Genomic DNA, 14,388 nt, shown 5'->3' with positions numbered 1-14,388 from the left:
ATCTCCAAGAATGCTGGTAATGTTTACATTTTTGTGGAAACATCAGACAAGTTAGTTTTAGTAGCAGGGGCTAATTAATTAGTTTTGAGGCATATTTGTGAGACGTGTTCTGCTTTTGTACTTTTTATGAGTGAAATTAAGGAGTTGTTTAAAGGGATTGCCAGGTATATTTTGATGCATGTGTACATTTCATGACAACTTACCTTAATTTTTACTTAATTCAGTGATTCTTTCTTTTAAAAAGACACTTCTGAGTTGCGGTGAGCTAAAGTGTACTGCTGTATACTTACTTCTGTGATATTTAAGGACTGTGCAAGAAAGAATATATACTGCTGGTGAATACTAGAGTGACAACTTAGATTCTAACTGATTAATTCCAACAACTCTTACTGACAGACAGGCTTATGCCTCGGCAGGAAAATGAATACCATTACTGGTTCTTTGGTTCCTCCTCCCACTGCATGTGAAAAGAAAAAGCAAATTAAAGAACCCTTGCTTGCACTGCAGGACCAGTCTATCCCTCAGCCTTCAGTATGCAACTCTGCAGTAAATACAGCTTGTTCCTCAGACTGCTCATTGGTTTCCTCTGGGCCCTTCTGGTACATTTCCATTTGCCACTGTGGACCAGGGGTTACTTATGTCCTCTGCAGCTTTTCCAGTGTTTATACCAGCCAGGGAGAACCATCTTCTTTGGGTATAGGAGTTTTTTCTGCGAGGTTCTTCTTGGGATAGGTGGGGGTAAGACACCTGATGTTATGTTGTCTTATCTCGCCTTCATTCTTACTTGGATGGATTCGGAGCCGATCACACAGCTGGAAGTCTCAAACTTGGATTGTGGCAAGGTAGGTATCCCATGATGCAGTGGTGCAACTCCCACATCTCATTTGGTACTTTATGAGGTTGGATGTGCTCTTCTTTGCCATGGTTAAGTTTTTTGTCTTTGACATTTTACTAGCTTAAACTTTTCGGATTCATACATTAGTTAGTGGTTTGTGTGCTTAGATAGTTAGATTTAGCGGGTAGCTTAATTTATCTCCTTTTCTGCTGTTGTTTGCTGCTGTTTGGCCGTCGCCTTTTCGCAGGTCTGCATTTGTATCCCGTAGTTAATTACTGTAGTGTTGCCTTATTAGGATACCTGCAGTGTTATGTGTTGTTTTTTGTCTAGACTCTTAGCTAGCTAGCTTGTTACTTAGCTCATTTAAGTTAGACAGATAATTGCCCATTTTAGTTAGAGGGCTTGTAGTGTTAGTGTTTAGTGTGTTCTATCTTTTGTATCTAGGTTCATTTAAGTTAGAGGTCCTAGTGCTCATTTTGAGTCTGAGCAAAGTTAGTTTGTTAGGTTAGTGTGTGTTTATATATCTAGCAGTGCACTGAGTTTATTTGCGATTTGTAATCCTTTTGGGACCTTCTTTTCTTCCAAACATATCTAAAGACACCAGGGAGCAAGAGCATAAGCCTTCGGGCTTTAAAAAAATGTCAGAAATGTACCCAGAAAATGTCAGTTACAGACGGACATATCATTTGTGTATATTGTCTAAGGGCTATACATCTACAGGAGAATTGCACTTTCTGCCATTCCTTTAATGCACGTGTGTTACAGCAGAGGAGAAACAAATTGATTGTCAAGGGGGTCTTGAAACCAACCTTTAAGTAAGCTGTGCAGAGTGCTTCTTCTTCTTCATCCTCTTCTTCTAAGAGGGACAAACCATCTAAAAAGCCATCTCCTGTCTCTTCGGCTCAGCCTGAGAACCCAGAAAAATTGTCAAAAATTTCTAAGCCATCTACATCTTCTGCTACACAGGCCTCGGAACCGATGGAGGTCATCATTATTGACAGGGCTGGTTCTTTGGCACCAAGGTCTTCGGAGTTGCAAGATACCGTGTCTCGGAGCCGGTCCATTAATATTCCACCGGTCTCCCCTTCCTTGAGATCTCCCATTTTGGAGAGATCTTGTTCACCATCTCTATCCTCCAGGTCCACTAGGAGCCTATCTGATGATGAAGTGGAGCGGGTGGTACGCAGACTCTTGAAGTCATCAGTGCTAGCTAAATTGTTCTTGACTCTGACCCATCAGGTCTCGAAACCTTCCAAGACTCTCGCATCCAATGTTGTTCCTCCTCCGAGTCAAGCTGGATCTTTGGAGCCAGGTGCCTGGTACCGCTTACTGTAGAACTGTCGGTTCTGGGACCCCCTTCGGAGATTACAGAACCGATATCTGCTCCGACACCCTCAGTGCCATCCTACATCAGCCTTGGAGCTGGTCTCTCTGGGGCCAGGGGTGTCCTCTGTCTCCTCGGAGCCGGAGATATCCTCGGAACTGGTGTGATCTGCATTTGAGCTGATGAGGAGTGTGCTGTCCCCCTGTACAGCTCTACATAGGGATACCGGCATTCATCCCCCCAGGGCACTGGCTACTGTCTCAGCACCATCCCATCCACGGGACAGCAGAGATTCTGAGCCTCAGGCACCCCCATTGGGTGAACCCCCTCTCTTCCGAGTCCTCCCCAGAATACCCTTCTGAGGACCCCCCTCAAAAGAGGACATGTAAGAGGAAACATATAGACTTCCCTGATAAGTCTGTCACCTCAGGGCCTTTGGATCTCAACCTTCAGCCTCGTGGGTGTCTCCGCCTTTTGATGAACTAATGGACTTGGTCAGTCAAAAGGCGTGGGAGTCACCTGACACTATGGAATCAGTCCCCCGGAGGCCAGACAAGTTTATGTTAGCCCCTACTGGAAAAGATTTTTTCACAAAAGGTGTACCTGTAGATGCTATTGTGGTGGCAGCAGCCACCAAGAAGGAACTTTCTAAAGACATCCTCATCTGTTCATCCTCTGAACAAAGATTCTTGAACGGTGGACGGATAATGGAAGAGTGTCTTTTCGTCAGCGACTTTTACATTCCAATCGCTGAACTATCTCACACACTTTACAAGACTGCAAAGAGATCTCCTGAAAGAGCTAGGAGATACTCTACAAGGTTCATTAGCTGGTGGGGGGGGGGGGGGGGGTGTGACTGAAAAAGTCTCCTCCCAGCTATCCACATTAAATTCTGTAGTCAGCTCCTCCATGAGACTGATATCTTATGTAGCGGATGGAGCGAGTAGAGCAGTGGATTCAGGAGTTTCCTTGAGGAGACACTCCTGGATGCACTTGTGTAATTTTGTGGAACCTTTTAAGTCTACCTTTACTAATGCCCCTTTTGATGTTTCCTCACTTTTTTGGATCCAAAGTAAAGGACACATTCACCAGATGCGAGCAGGAAGGGAAACCTCTCTCTGCCATTGGAATACGTTTTTCTGGACCTTCAAGACCTTACCCTAAAGGTCAGAAGAGTAGAAAAATGTGGTTAAAAAGATCCCAGGGAGCTTTCCAAGATGCACAAGGGGAATCCTTCCCCAGGGGCAGAGGGGGAGGCAACAATGGTGGACGTCACCCTAGAGGCAGAGGGGGTCCGCAAAACCAAGGTGACCGTGATTCCTTTTGCGGACATCCCTATCAGTGCTCCTGAAAGGAGGGCCCACCTGCTCTACTCTGGAGGCAGTCGGGGGACATTAGTCTTTGTACCCAGAAGCCTGGTAAAGTATCACAAAAGACAAGGGGGTACAAAGCATAATATCCAGAGGATATTCCATTCTCTTTTACCACTCTGTCCCACAAATCAGGACAATCCTGGATGTTCCGCCAATCTAAGGGAGCAAGCAACTTTAGAAATCCAAAAATTGCTGGACAAAAGAGTCATCCAAGAAATCCCCGCAGACCAAACAGGAATCGGAACTCAACTCAAGATCCTTTTTGGTGTCAAATGAATCTGTCAAAAAGTCAAAGTTTCGAATGGTGACACTGCGGTCAATACTTCCCTTCTTAGGAAAAGATGATTGGATGTGCTCAATAGACCTCCAAGATGTGTGCTACAACATAAAAATGGACAGAGCATCAAGGAATCACTTAATGCTTCCGGCTGGGAGCCAGTCATTATCAGTTTCGAGCTCTGCCCTTTGGTCTCACTACAGCCCCCAAAGTGTTCACCAAATGCATGGCAATAGTAACGGCTCACTTGAGACATCTTAGATTCCAAGTATTTCCATATCTGGACGATTGGCTCCTAACTGCCACCACCAAGCATCTAGTCCAACAGGCCAAGGATGTGATATCGGAAGTCTGTGCATAGGCATAACAGTCAATTTACAAAAATCTGCCTTGTTGCCCTGTCAACTTTTTACCTTCATAGGCGCACACCTAGACACTGTTTCCATGATGGCACGTCTTCCAGCCCTCAGACAGCAAATACTTCACCTTCTTCCAAAGGACAAGGTAAAGGCAACGGTAGTTCTGACACTTCTAGGGACAATGGCTTCAGCCATAACACTAGTTCCTCTCACCAGGATGCATATGGGAATCCTTCAGTGGCTCTTGATCTCCCAATGGTAGCTTCAAGAACTTCCTGTGTCTCACTTGATCAGAATAACAGAGTCATGCAAAAAGGACCTACGGTGGTGGATTCAGTCCAACCATGTGACTATCGGGAGACCCTGTATTCCACAATGACCTGTTGCTACAGTGACCATGAATGCTTCCCAGATAGGGTGGGGGGCATTATCAGTGAAGGACAGTCCAAGGTATATGGCAAGACCACGAGGTCTGCTTTCATATCAGTGTTCTAGAGATGAGAGCAGTGCTTATGGAGCTGCAAGCACTCCACGACTCTCTTCCACTGGGGGATGATTGCAATACAGTCAGATGCTATGTCGGTGGTTTGGTACATAAACAAGGAGAAACCATATCATATCCATTTTGTCGTGAAGCTCTGATAGTTTAGCAATGGGCAACTTCTTCCCAATGCTTTCTAGTAGCAATGCGCATCCCGGGGAAATCCAGCATGATAGCTGACAAGCTCAGCAGGGCAAGATTAATGCCTCACGAGTGGTCTCTGAACCAGAACATAATGGAAGAGGTTTTCCAGAAATGGGGTCAGCCTTGCTGTGATCTTTTTGCCACTCCCATGAATGCCAAATACAGCAGCTACTTTGCCCTAATTCCCCCGCAGGAGGAGATACCGAGAGACGTACTTGTACACAATTGGCCCTCGGGACTTCTTTATGCCTTTCCCCCGTTTCCCCTCACACCCAAAGTCATCCAGAAAACAAAATCCTTGGGAAGCAGGATGATTCTCATTGCCCCATATTGGCCTCGGCAGATTTGGTCCCCCTTCCTCTGGCCTCATCTTCAGGAGAAGCCGTGGGCTCTGGAACCAGTTTCACATCTTCTGACACATGTCAGGAGCACTTCATCCTTCTCTCCACACCCTCAACTTGACATCATGGCTGCTTCACTTCCCAATTTAGTCAGGCTTCAAAACTTCACTCCAGCAGTCAAACACATACTGATGTCTTCTCGTAAAGTTTCTCCTAGAAAACTATATACTAGCAAGTGGAAAAGATTTTCTCACTGGGCCCAAAATAGAGACATTGACCCTTTTTCTGCACCTATTCAGTCCATTTTAGAATTTCTGGCAGAACTCTTCCAGCAAAGCTCGGCTGCAGCAACTATATTAGAGTCCAGCTGGCTGCAATTTCGAATTTCCACATTGGTGACCATTCTCCTAACTTAATGTCACACAGGTTGTGTAAAGCATTTTTAAAAGACACTTCCTTATTGAGACCTCCTTTTAAGGAACCACTTTCTCCTTGGGATTTAAATTTTGTCCTGTATCAACTCACATTACCACTGTTTGAGCCTCCTTCATCTTGTGACCTCAAATTTCTTTCCTGGAAGACCATTTTTCTAGTAGCTGTAACATCTGCCAAAAGAGTCTGAGTTGCAAGCACCATCAATCAGACCTCCACATCTGATCTTTCATAAGGATAGGGTATTGTTATGAACTAATCCATCCTTTATACCTAAGGTTTGCTCTCAATCCAATATCATTTAATCCATTGAGCTCCCGGTGTTTTTCCCCAACCATAGCAACAAGGCAGAGTATAAACTCCATCAATTGGACATGCATAGACAGCCAAGATTATATTTGCATAGAACTAAAGCTTTCAGGAAATCTCAATTATTCATCTCCTTCTCTGAGGCAAAAAAGGGTATGCCGGTATCTAAAGTCACCCATTCAAATTGGCTGTCAAGTTGCATCACCTTTATCTATACCTCCAATAATAGAAAGTTACCATTCAGAATTAGAGGTCACTCAACCACAGCATTAGCTACATCCTCTGCTTTTCAGGCTAGAATGGCTATGGACAGTATTTGTACTGCAGCTATATGGGCCAATCCTCATACGTTTATCACTCATTACAAAGGGGATTTGGCCTCCAGGGGCAAGGCCTCCTTTGGTTCCACTGTGCTCAAAGGTGTACTCTCGTGAGCCAGCTGGGAAAAGGGTGCTAGGTGTGCTGTCCCATCCAAGTAAGAATGAAGGCGAGATAGGACAACATAACATAAAGATGTTATGTACTCACCATAACATTCCATGTTTGTTGTCCATCTCGCCATTCATTCTTATGACCTCTCCCTCCTTCCCCTGTTCATGGACTCCTAGAGGACCTGGTGGTAATCTTTCCTCTTTACTTGAGCTCATTGACTCTGCTTGTTTCTCCTCAACATGGGGTCATACATATATTACTCATTAGTATGTTAGCAGCAGACAAGATCTGGAGAGTTCCACCACTGCATCATGGGATTACCTACCTTGCCACGATTCAAGTTTGAGACTTCCAGCTTTGTATTTGAGTGAGTCAAGCCAAGTATTGGCTCCGAACCCATCCAAGAAAAATGAATGGCGAGATTGACAACAAACATGGAACATTATGGTGAGTACATAACTTCTTTTTTCCTAGGTTCAAGTGCCATCCTCAGTCATTTTCCTTCTAGGATTGCCCTAGAAAAAAGAAACAAAAGGCTAGACATATTTCATCTTAAGCATGCATTTGTTAATGAAGATGAATTACTTAACTTAACTAAGGTTTTATTGCAGGTTTTGAATCATGTGCAACAGCAGGAAAATTCAAACATGATTCTTAATTCCACAGGTCCTGAGGATTTTATCAGAGGATTTTGGCAGTGACAAGGACAGGGCTTGTTCTTTATTTTCTCACAAGCACTTCACTCTGATTCTGAGGGCAGAGTTTTGTCAGTTTCTCCTGTAGAGGAGTTTTCTTTTTTCTGAGACTGTCTCCAGGATGAATAATTTTTCTGGGAACAGATGGATGTGCCCCTCCCCTAATGAGGTACTATCTAAGATACAAGTGGATGTGCCACATAATACACCTAGTCCTCCTATTATGCCATTCTTGAGAGATGTTTTTGATTCTCCTTGCAATAGTCCTTGTAGTAAATTTTCATTCATTGAAAATGCAGATAGGCTTTATAAACCCGCTTCGCTCCCCACCCTGCCCCCTATTCCCTCCCGCCCCCAGTGGTCCCACCTTTATTGCACTCAAACCCCTCCCATCTTTCCAATAGCCAACCACAGCGCTAACCCAACACTACCTCCTCCATATTCCCTCTACTATCGCACCTCCTCAACTGACATGTACAAGCATACCTTTCCTTTGTTCACTGCATGCACTCTCCTTGCATATCTTACATCCTACCAAAGCTCCATCATTCCCCCACTCAACCACTACCACTGTACTACTACTCACACCACCACCCATGTCTCACCCATACTCAGCTCCCCTCCCACCAGCTCAAGAACCATCCCTATGCACCCCCCACATATTCTACCAACTATATTACTCAAACGTAAAGCATCCCTACAACTTAACATAGTAACCCTCCCACCATACCTATTACCCACAGAGCACAATCATAAAGTTTCCCTTATAAACAAACACATTCAAAAACTGAGAAAACTAATAATCTCATGCATATCAAAACTAGCCGTAAGTGGAGACATCCACCCTAACCCTGGCCCTACCATCTCCAACCCCAATCCTCATAATCAGACTAGAAACCACAACTTCTCCCATATTACAGCTAATAGAAAGCCAAGTGACTTCCTTCTACTAAGCCTAAATATTAGAAGTATATCCAACAAAGTCCATGAACTCCATGCCACCATAGACTTATACTCCCCAGATATAGTCATCCTGACAGAAACCTGGCTAAAACCTCACATTACCAGTGAGCAAATACTCCCTACAGGTTACTGCATACTAAGAGTAGACCGGCTAAACAAAAAAGGAGGTGGTGTAGCTATAATATTTAAACAGCATCTAAACATCCAGATCTTAAAATCATCAGCTCCACAAATAGGCAATGAAGAAATAATATATACCAACCTCAAAATTAACCAAAACAAAACCATCAACTTAATTGGATGCTACTTCCCACCTGGCCAAAAATTCCCTCCACTAGAAAACCTCCTCAGCTGGTCTACCCACCATCTCCCCCAAGAAACTATCATCTTAGGTGATTTCAATATTGACTGGCAATCCTGTTCTGGCAAGAATCCAACCCATCATGTACACCTTCATGGCTTCACCCAACTAGTCCAGTCACCAACAAGGATAAATAAAAACTCCAGCAAGCACACTACACTGGATTGGATACTAGTCAGTAAGAACCCCCAGTCATATATAACAGGCTGCTTATCAGATAGCCTCAGTGATCACTCCCCAACATTCCTACTCAAAAAATACCTGTACCAAGCTAAACCTGTCATCTATCGTCAAATACGTAAAAAACAAACTTTAACCCACTCACATTCATCTCATCCCTCAAAGAATGTAACTGGCATGCTCTAAAGTACCTCAGTCTAGATGACGAGTTGAATTTTTAATACTACCTTCCTGAACATCCTTAATTACCATGCCCCATAAGATTTTCCAGAACCAAAGCACAACCCTCCCCATGGCTACAGAAACCACTAAGTCAGAAATGAAAACAGGGATAAAGCCTGGGAGCACTGGCAAAACCAAAACCCCGCAGCTAGACAGAAATTCCTAGAACTACGCAATAGAGTCAAAAAGCTAATAAAATGGGACAAATTCCAATACTACCAGTCTGCCCTAGACTCCTCACAACACAGCCCCAAACAATTCTGGTCCTCCATAAACTCCATCCTCCACCCAGGTAAAGCCAGTACCTCTCCTCCTAACATCCCTCACTCCTCAGAAAATATTGCTACCTCATTCAACACACACTTCACCCAAACCATACTATCACTAGCTAAACAACACAACCCCCCTCCCCTCCAACCCACACCTTCAACTAGTAATCTCCCCACTGCCTTCTCTTTTTCTCCTGTACCTACCTCCAGCATAAAAACACTCTTAACTAAACTTAAACCCACCAAATTAGCAGCAGACAACCTCCCAAGTGAATACCTACAAATCGCAGCTGATGCTCTGGCCTACCCAGTATCCATCTTGATTAACCGATCTCTGTCAGAAAGTTACGTTCCCACATTGTGGAAAGTCTCACATATAATTCCCCTCCACAAAGGCGGACCCTCTGCAGAACTAACCAATTACCGCCCCATAGCTATTCTCTCTCCACTCTCCAAAATACTAGAGAGATGCATACACTCTCAGGTCTCACACTACCTCCTTACTAACAACCTCCTTTCCAGTACTCAGCATGGTGTCCGACCAAACCATAGCACCACCACTGCCTTACTCTCCTTTACTAACACTATCCTTCAGCATAAAAGCAATGGCTATCTCTCCTCTGCTACTTTCCTAGACCTATCTAAAGCATTTGACATGGTGCCACACAAACAACTTATCTCTGTCCTCGATAACCTATCCTTCTCACAATCAGTCACCAACTGGTTTCAGAGTTACCTGTCTGACCGCCAACAATCCGTTGTATGGCAGAATGACATAGCTCCCCAACTGCCTGTCTCCATAGGGGTTCCCCAAGGATCCATCCTTGGCCCCCTACTTTTCTCTGTTTACACCAATAATCTAGCCTCTGCCACCAAACATGGCACACTCATCCAATACGCAGATGACTCGACCATCATCTGCTCAGCCCAGTCCCTACCCAAACTGCAAAAAGTCACACAGGAAGCCTTTTCCTTTGTTGAAACATGGTTATCCGATGCCCAATTAATACTCAACCCAAACAAAACTAAACTACTCATCTTCCAACTCACCAAACATAATCAAAACAACTCTCACTTTAACATCACAGCAAAAGACAACACCACTATATACCCAACTGAACACACCAAATTGCTAGGAGTGGAAATAGACAATAAACTAAAATTTGGCATTCACATATCCATGACCATAAAAAAAGTCCACAAAAAACTAGGAGCATTATACAGAAATAAAACAATTTCTCACCAAAGCAGCAAAGATTTCAATAGCAAATTCCCACCTTATCTCCACCCTGCTTTAAGCCTCTCCAGTATATACCAACCTAAGGCAATGTGATCTAAACAAGCTAGAGACCTGCTACAACAAAATCGCCAAATTCGCCACAGGGGCATCCTACCGTAGTCACCACTGTCTCTCACTTGCTGAACTGGGCTGGCTTGAACTCCCTCACCTCCTTCAGTGGTATCAACTCTCACTCGCTCACAAACTAGTAAACCATCCACTAAATGTCCCATCCCTCCAGAATCTACTCCAACCCTATCGCACCACCAGACCACTAAGATCCAGCAACAAAAATCACTTGCAGATTACTAAAGCCAATAACTCTGCTGGTGAAGCACTATTCTCTTGCGCCATAGCCAAATTATGGAACTCACTCCCACCCACAATTACCTCCGTACCATCATGCACCAACTTCAAAACTTTATTAAAAGCGCACCTAAAAACATGCTGGCTATGCCCTTGCAACTCCCACTCTAATATCATCCACCCCATCCAACTACTACCTTTCTTTCACCTCCACTAATTGATGATAGCAAGCTCAGATGCTCATAAGCCTAGTACTTATTATACAGCAGGAATTTCTCATTGTTACATTTGTTAATGCCTGCTATGTACTTCACAGATAAAGATTCTAGTTGTCTACTGATGTACTATGTTCTTCATCTGTAAATATGTTGTAAGTAATTTCTATGTTAAATTGTTAATCGCTATGTAATCCAATGTAACTACTGTCTATTTTACTGTGGAGCTTTTCTCCCCGGGCCTCCGCTGAAAATGGACCCACGTCCAGTCGGACACTCCCGGTCAACAAATTTAAATAAATAAACAGCTCCACTTTTAACCATTAATGTTATGTTGTCCTATCTCACTGTAATTCTTTCAGGTTGGGTTCGGAGCCATCACGGCTTCGACTCGGCCGAATACTAAAGCTCGAGAGTTTCTAGTGGTTTGAGGCTAACCCCTATCCCATGATGCTCTGGGCCACATCCCAATATCTCGTTTGCTGCTCAAGCGATCGAGAGGTGTTCCTGCTGGGTCGTTCATTATAAGTATAGGTTTTGTTAGTCTAATTTCTCTCTAAATTCTCTCTTTATCCTCCCTTTACCTTTCTAGAGAGTTGATTTTCGTGTTGTCTGCATTAGATCACTGTAGTTAGTTGAAAACCAACTTCCCAACCCGGTGAGAGTTTCCATTTAACTTAGAGGGCTCTCGCAGCCCATTTAAGTTAGAGGGCCACTTCCCCCATGTTTTTCTTGTCCTGTTTGTATGGAAATTAGAATCCATTTAGGTTAGAGGATTCTTCTCCCTTCTTTCTGCTTAGTGCTGTTAATTAAAAAAAAAATGTAGTTTCCCCTTATAGTTGTTTGCTGTTGTTCAGTTAGTTTAACTGTTTTTTCAGTAGTTACAGTCTTGGTTTTTTAGCCGCGTAATGTTCAAAGATAAGGATAGAGAAAGGGACCCCAAGGAGCATGAACAGTCAGAGTTCAAAAAGTGTGATTAATGCACGCAAGAGATGTCCCTTACGGATGGGCACATGAGTTGTGTCTATTGCCTCTGTGCCATCCATTTAAAGGACCCCTGCACCATATGTCATGGGTTCAGTAGCAGGGTGCTCCATGAGCATAGGAATAAACTTACGGCAAGGGATTTTTTGAAAGGATATTTTCAGGAAGCTTTAGACAACTCTCAAAGCTCCAAATCTTCCTCCCGTTCCTCAACCCAGTCTAAATCAACCAAATGACCGGCTATGACAGCTCCAGTTTCGGAGCCACCAAAAATGATTGTGTCGTCGGAGCCGAGGGCTCTCGACTCCGATAGACCTGGAACAACTTCTTTGGCGCCAAAAGTGTCCATGGAGCCGACAGAATTATCAAGGAGTCTGTCTCTTTTATTGGAGCCGATATCCCTGATGCTGAGATCTCCTATTCTTGATAGAGGTAGATCTCCTCCTTTGTCCATTCGTTTCTCCAGGAGTCACTCTGATGAAGATGTGGAGCGGGTGGTGAAGAGATTGCTTTGAACACCAGCCCTGGCTAAAATTTTGTTGTCGCCGGACCCAAAGGATTCAGAGCTATCTCATACGACGCTTGCTTCATCGATTCCTCCCCCAATCACCCTGGAGTCTTTGGTCTCAGAGAGCTTGGATCCGATAGCAGAACCGTCGGCATCGAGACCACCTTTGGAATCTTTGGTTCCGACTTCGGCTCTGATGTCCTCTGCTCCTTCTGATGTTGAGGAGTCTAGGAGCTGACGCTCGCCAGTCGGTCCGGGGAGGGGAGTCGAGGTGGACAGTTGTCTGATCTGACTCTGCCCCTTGGTGCCTCGGCTAGGTTGAGCTCGGCTCCTACCACAGTTTCGGAGCCACCCGCTCCACCTCGGAGTCGACCTTCTGTCTCTTCGGAGTGGGGTGGGTGGGCTTTTTAACTGATGGAGATACTGCTGTCTCCTCAGACAGCCCCGCTCTTGGAGCCAACTTCTCGTCCCTCCCTTGTGCCAGTGTCTATCTTGTCACCACCACCCCCTCCCAAGCCAGAGATCCAGAACTTCAGTAAGCCCCTGCAGGTGGCATTGTCTCTTCCGAAACTTCTCCGGAGTACCCCTCTGAAGAAGTCCCTCGGAAGAGACTGTGCAAGAGGAAGCACGTAGACTCCCCTGAGTCTGTCACTTCTGATACAGATTTGGATGTCGGAAGGGTCCCTATGGTCCCCCTCTGAGGATGTCTTCTTCGCGGACATCCTTGAATTCCTGAAACAGAGGGGTGGCTGGAAGCCACCAACCCTTCAGAGGATGAATCGGTGTACTTGGAGGCTTTTTGGTCTCACCCTTCCACCTCCTGGGTGACTCCCCCATATGACCAACTGTTAGGCATCATGTCCCGTAAGGCATGGACATTGCCTGATACAGTGGAGCCTGTCCCGAGGAGGCCTAATTGATTTATTACTGCTCCCTTAAAGAAGGAATTTTGACTAAGGATGTCCCTGTAGATGCAATGGTGGTGGCAGTGGCAGCCACCAAGAAGGAGCTGTTGGAGACCTCATCTGTTCATTCTCCTAACAAAGAATCTAGGAATATGGACAGATATGGAAGTGTGCCTTTTCTTCAGCGGCCTTCACCCCACTGTTGCTGAATTAGCTTACACATTTTACAAGACTTCAAAGGGATCTCCTCAAAGAACTTAGAGATACTCTTCAGCATACTGTAGCTTCAGGGTCCACGGAGAAAGTATCATCTCAGCTCTCTACCCTCAATTCCATCATAAAATCCTCCATGAGTCTGATTTCATATGCAGCTAATGGAGCGAGCAGAGCAGCTGCAACAGGAATTTCCCTGAGGAGACATTCCTGGATGCGCCTTTGCAACTTTGTCGAACCCTTCAAGTCTTCCTTCACCAACACCCCCTTTGATTCATCCCTTTTTGGACCAAAGGTGAAAGATACTTTGACCACGTGCGTGCAGGAAGGGAAAACCTTATCTGCCATTGGAGTCTGTTTTTCTGCCCCATCTAGACCTTATCCCAAAGGTCAAAAGGGCAGAAAGATGTGGTTCCGCAAGTCCCAAAAAGGTTTCTTTGACACACGTGGTGACTCTTCCCCCAGGGGCAGAGGGGGAAGTTATAATGGAAGACGCCGACCTCGCGGCAGTGGGGGTTGGCAGAATCAGGGCGACAGAGATGCATTCTCTGATGGGCCCTTCCAGCACTCCTGAAAGGAGGCCCACCGCTCTTCTCTGGAGGCAGTTGGAAGTTGATTGTCATTATACCCAAACGCCTGGCAAGAAATCTCCAAAGACAAATGGGTACACATAGTTATATCCAGAGGCTATTATATACCATTTTCCATTACCCCTCCGGTGAACCAGTCCTTATCAGATGTTCCACCCTGTCAAAAGGACTATGCAACACAAGAGATACTCTCGTTGCTAGAAAAGAGAGTCATCCAAGAGGTCCACGCAGACCAAATGGTATTCAGAACTTACTCAAGATTCTTTTTAGTTCCAAAAAAGACAGGGCACTGGAGATCCATTCTAGATCTCAGCAAGCTAAACAAAGCAGT

At 44.8% G+C, this 14,388-nt stretch overlaps 1 protein-coding gene across 2 annotated transcripts in view; it reads left to right on the top strand.

Annotated features, from left to right (window-relative positions):
* RNF17 (ring finger protein 17) overlaps positions 1-14,388 on the top strand; it is a 3,936,714-nt gene that overhangs the window by 3,297,075 nt on the left and 625,251 nt on the right. The window lies entirely within an intron of this gene.

The sequence above is a fragment of the Protopterus annectens genome, chromosome 5.part1 (genome assembly GCF_019279795.1).
Source record: "Protopterus annectens isolate FY-2018-M chromosome 5.part1, PAN1.0, whole genome shotgun sequence".
Lineage (NCBI taxonomy): Eukaryota > Metazoa > Chordata > Ceratodontiformes > Protopteridae > Protopterus > Protopterus annectens.
This window is presented reverse-complemented; position numbering and strand designations above follow the sequence as displayed.